The following is a 5,741-nucleotide window of genomic DNA, read 5'->3' as shown; positions in this document are numbered from 1 at the left end:
TTTTCAAAATTAGTTTTCAATCAAATCTTTTTTATTTCTAATTTCAAAATCTTTTTCAAAAATCACTTGATTTCTTTTCCACTCTTGGTTTTCGAAAATCAATTAGTGTTTTTCAAAATGTTTTCAAAATCTTTTACTTAATTTTCGAAAATTACTTCCCCTCTTCTCACATCCTTCTATTTATGGACTAACACTATTCCTCAATGAACAATTCGAACTCCATCTCTCTTGATAAGTTCAAATTCTTCTACTTCTGCCTTCTATTTTTCTTTTCTTCTGACACCTCAAGGAATCTCTATACTGTGACATAGAGGATTCCATATTTCCTTGTTTTCTTCTCTTTCATATGAGCAGAAGCAAAGACAAAAGCATTCTTGTTGAGGCTGATCCTGAACCTGAAAGGACCTTGAAGCGAAAGCTAAGAGAAGCTAAGGCACAATTCTCTGTAGAGGACCTAACAGAAATCTTCAAAGAAGAAGAACACATGGCAGCCGAAAACGACAACAATGCCAACAATAGGAAGGTGCTGGGTGACTTTACTGCACCTACTCCCGACTTTTATGGGAGAAGCATCTCTATCCCTGCCATTGGAGCAAACAACTTTGAGCTTAAGCCTCAATTAGTTTCTCTAATGCAACAGAATTGCAAGTTCCATGGACTTCCATTGGAAGATCCTCATCAGTTTTTAGCTGAATTCTTGCAAATCTGTGACACTGTCAAGACTAATGGGGTTGACCCTGAGGTCTACAGACTTATGCTATTCCCTTTTCCTGTAAGAGACAGAGCTAGAATATGGTTGGACTCACAACCTAAAGAAAGCCTGAACTCTTGGGAAAAGCTAGTCAATGCCTTCTTGGCAAAGTTCTTTCCACCTCAAAAATTGAGTAAGCTTAGAGTGGAAGTCCAAACCTTCAGACAGAAGGAAGGAGAATACCTCTATGAAGCTTGGGAAAGATACAAACAATTGATCAGAAAGTGTCCCTCTGATATGCTTTCTGAATGGAGCATCATAGGTATTTTCTATGATGGTCTCTCTGAACTATCCAAGATGTCTTTGGATAGCTCTGCTGGAGGATCTCTTCATCTGAAGAAGACGCCTACAGAAGCTCAATGACTAATTGAAATGGTTGCAAATAACCAATTCATGTACACTTCTGAAAGGAATCCTGTGAACAATGGGACTAATCAGAAGAAAGGAGTTCTTGAGATTGACACTCTGAATGCCATATTGGCCCAGAACAAAATATTGACTCAGCAAGTCAATTTGGTTTCTCAAAGTCTGTCTGGAATGCAAAATGCACCAGGTAGTACTAAGGAGGCTTCATCTGAAGAAGAAGCTTATGATCCTGAGAACCCTTCAATGGAAGAAGTGAATTACATGGGAGAACCCTATGGAAACACCTATAATCCTTCATGGAGAAATCATCCAAATCTCTCATGGAAGGATCAACATAGACCTCAACAAGGTTTCAACAATAATAATGGTGGAAGAAACAGGTTTAGCAATGGCAAGCCTTTTCCATCATCTTCTCAGCAACAGACAGAGAGTTCTAAGCAGAACCACTCTGACTTAGCAACCATGGTCTCTGATCTAATCAAAACCACTCAAAGTTTCATGACTGAAATAAGGTCCTCCATTAGAAACTTGGAGGGACAAGTGGGTCAGCTGAGCAAGAAAATTACTAAACTCCCTCCTAGTACTCTTCCAAGCAATACAGAAGAAAATCTAAAAGGAGAATGCAAGGCCATCAACATGGCCGAATTTGGAGAGGAGGGAGAGGCAGTGAACGCCACTGAGGAAGATCTCCATGGACGTCCACTGGCCTCCAATGAGTTCCCCAATGAGGAACCATGGGAATCTGAGGCTCAAAATGAGACCATAGAGATTCCATTGGACTTACTTCTGCCATTCATGAGCTCTGATGAGTATTCTTCCTCTGAAGAGGATGAGTATGCCACTGAAGAGCAAGTTGCTAAATACCTTGGAGCAATCATGAAGCTAAATGACAAGTTATTTGGAAATGAGACTTGGGAGGATGAACCCCCTTTGCTTACCAAAGAACTGGATGACTTGTTGATGAGCGGATAATTTGTACGCTTTTTGGCATTGTTTTTAGTATGTTTTTAGTATGATCTAGTTAGTTTTTAGTATATTTTTATTAGTTTTTAGTTAAAATTCACTTTTCTGGACTTTACTATGAGTTTGTGTGTTTTTCTGTGATTTCAGGTATTTTCTGGCTGAAATTGAGGGATCTGAGCAAAAATCTGATTCAGAGACTGAAAAGGACTGCAGATGCTGTTGGATTCTGACCTCCCTGCACTCGAAGTGGATTTTCTGGAGCTACAGAAGCCCAATTGGCGCGCTCTCAACGGCGTTTGAAAGTAAACATCCTGGGCTTTCCAGCAATATATGATAGTCCATACTTTGCCCAAGATTTGATGGCCCAAACCGGCGTTCAAAGTCACCCTCAGAAATCCCAGCGTTAAACGCCGGAACTGGCACCAAAATGGGAGTTAAACGCCCAAACTGGCATAAAAGCTGGCGTTTAACTCCAGGAAGAGTCTCTACACGAAAATGTTTCATTGCTCAGCCCAAGCACACACCAAGTGGGCCCGGAAGTGGATTTTTATGTCATTTACTCATCTCTGTACACCCTAGGCTACTAGTTATCTATAGGTAGGACATTATACTATTGTATTTGGAATCTTGGTTCTTCTGGTTCCCTCTCTGGGACCGAAGCCAATGATCACTCTTGTTCTTATGTATTTTCAACGGTGGAGTTTCTACACACCATAAATTAAGGTGTGGAGCTCTGCTATACCTCGAGTATTAATGCAATTACTATTGTTCTTCTATTCAATTCCGCTTGTTCTTGTTCTAACATATCACTTGTTCTTCAACTTGATGAATGTGATGATCCGTGACACTCATCATCATTCTCACCTATGAACGTGTGATTGACAACCACCTCCGTTCTACCTTCGATTGGGTGAATATCTCTTGGATTCCTGATACACGATGCATGGTTGATTGCCTGACAACCGAGTGCTCGACTGACAAACGAGCCAGCCATTCCGTGAGATCAGAGTCTTCGTGGTATAGGCTAGACCTGATGGCGGCATTCAAGAGAATCCGGAAGGTCTAACCTTGTCTGTGGTATTCTGAGTAGGATTCAATGATTGAATGACTGTGACGTGCTTCAAACTCCTGAGGGCGGGGCGTTAGTGACAGACGCAAAAGAATCACTGGATTCTATTCCGGCCTGATCGAGAACCGACAGATGGATAGCCGTGCCGTGACAGGGTGCGTTGAACATTTCCACTGAGAGGATGGGAGGTAGCCACTGACAACGGTGAAACCCTTGCTTAAGCTTGCCATGGAAAGGAAGAAGAAGGATTGGATGAAGACAGTAGGAAAGCAGAGAGACGGACGGGAAGGCATCTTCATACGCTTATCTGAAATTCCTACCAATGAATTACATAAGTATCTCTATCTTTATCTTTATGTTTTATGCGTTTATCACCATACCCATTTGAGTTTGCCTGACTAAGATTTACAAGGTGACCATAGCTTGCTTCATACCAACAGTCTCTTTGGGATCGACCCTTACTCGCGTAAGGTTTATTACTTGGACGACCCAGTACACTTGCTGGTTGGTTGTGAGAAGTTGTGTTTATGCCATGGTATTGAACACCAAGTTTTTGGATTCATTACCGGGGATTATTTGATTTGTGAAAAGTATTGATCACAATTTCGTGCACCAAGTTTTTGGCGCCGTTGCCGGAGATTGTTGAGTTTGGACAACTGACGGTTCATCTTGTTGCTTAGATTAGGTATTTTTTTTTGGAATTCTTGAAGATGAATTCTAGAGTTTCATGATGATTTGTTGAAGTCTGGCTGGCTGAGAGGCCATGTCTAATTTCATTGGACCGAGGTTTCAACTTATCATCACAAGAGCTTGTTGATTTCTATCAATCTTGCTTTTGGAGCAGTGATCTGCTAAGGCTTGGCTGGCCATTGGCCATGTCTAGTGTTTTGGACCGAAGCTTTCTTTGAAAGCTTGGCTGGCTGTGAAGCCATGTCTAATTCCTGGACCGGAATCTTAGACTAAACATTGCATGATTCCTGGAATTCTCATTAAGAATTTTGATATCTTTTTCCACTTAATTTTCGAAAATCACACAAAAAAATTACAAAATCATAAAATCCAAAAATATTGTATGTTTCTTGTTTGAGTCTAGTGTTTCATTTTAAGATTGGTGTCAATTGCATGCATTCATTCATGTGTCTTAAGGATCTTCAAATAATTCTTGATGATTTCTTACTCTGATCTTTGAATTCTCTTGACTTGGGTGTTTATGTGTCTCATATGCATTCTCATTAGTGTCAGTAATATACAAACTGCTAAGTTTAGTGTCTTGCATGCATTGTTATTTGATTTTAGTTGCATTTTGATTATTAAAAATCCAAAAATATTTTTAATTTGTGTCTTCTCAAGTCAATAATACAGAGAATTGAAGATTCAGAACATACAACAGAGGAATTGCACAGAAAAAGCTAACGCCCAGTGAAGAAGGACAGACTGGCGTTTAAATGCCAGCCAGGGTACCTGGTTGGGCGTTTAACGCCCAAAAGGGTATAGTTTTGGGCGTTAAACGCCAGAATGTGCACCATTCTGGGCGTTTAACGCCAGGATGGCACAAGAGGGAAGATTCTGTTTTCAATGCAATTTTTTTCAAGTTTTCAAAGTTTTTCAAAATCAAATCTTTTTCAAATCATATCTTTTCAATCATATGTTTTCAAAATTGATTTCTTTCTATTTTCAAAGATACTTGCTATCAATTAATGATTTGATTCAACATTTCAAATATGTTGCCTTTTCTGTTGAGAAAGGTTTAATGTTTGAATCATATCTTTTCTTGTTAGCCAAGTTTTTAATTTTCAAAATCAAATCTTTTTTAAAAAAAAATGTTTTTCAAATCATATCTTCTCAATCACATCTTTTTAAAACTAATCATATCTTCTTAACCACATCTTTTTCAAAATTGTTTTCAATCAAATCTTTTTTATTTCTAATTTCAAAATCTTTTTCAAAAATCACTTGATTTCTTTTCCACTTTCATTTTCGAAAATCTATTAGTGTTTTCCAAAAATGTTTTCAAACTCTTTTACTTAATTTTCGAAAATTACTTCCCTTCTTCTCACATCCTTCTATTTATGGACTAACACTATTCCTTAATGCAAAATTCGAACTCCAACTTCTTTGATAAGTTCGAATTTTCTACTTCTGTCTTCTACTTTTCTTCTCCTCTGACACCTAAAGGAATCTCTATACTGTGACACAGAGGATTCCACATTTTCTTGTTCCCTTCTCCTTCTTATGAGCAGGAGCAAGGACAAAAGCATTCTTGTTGAGGCTGATCCTGAACCTGAAAGGACCTTGAAGAGAAAGCTAAGAGAAGCCAAAGCACAACTCTCTGTAGAGGACCTAACAGAAATCTTCAAAGAAGAAGAATAAATGGCAGCCGAAAACAACAACAATGCCAACAATGCAAGGAAGGTGCTGGGTGACTTTACTGCACCTACTCCCGACGTTTATGGGAGAAGCATCTCTATCCCTGCCATTGGAGCAAACAACTTTGAGCTTAAGCCTCAATTAGTTTCTCTAATGCAACAGAATTGCAAGTTCCATGGACTTCCACTGGAAGATCCTCATCAGTTTTTAGCTGCGTTCTTGCAA

At 39.1% G+C, this 5,741-nt stretch overlaps 1 non-coding gene across 1 annotated transcript; it reads right to left on the bottom strand.

Moving 5' to 3' along the window:
- Positions 1-886: 886 nt before the first annotated feature.
- On the bottom strand, positions 887-994 carry LOC112718685 (small nucleolar RNA R71). Its single transcript, XR_003161014.1, has one exon. It is a non-coding gene; the product is annotated as a small nucleolar RNA R71 (small nucleolar RNA).
- Positions 995-5,741: the final 4,747 nt, after the last annotated feature.

The sequence above is a fragment of the Arachis hypogaea genome, chromosome 10 (assembly GCF_003086295.3).
Source record: "Arachis hypogaea cultivar Tifrunner chromosome 10, arahy.Tifrunner.gnm2.J5K5, whole genome shotgun sequence".
Taxonomy (NCBI): domain Eukaryota; kingdom Viridiplantae; phylum Streptophyta; class Magnoliopsida; order Fabales; family Fabaceae; genus Arachis; species Arachis hypogaea.
The sequence above is the reverse complement of the archived record's forward strand: the minus strand, read 5'-3'. Positions and strand labels throughout refer to the sequence as shown.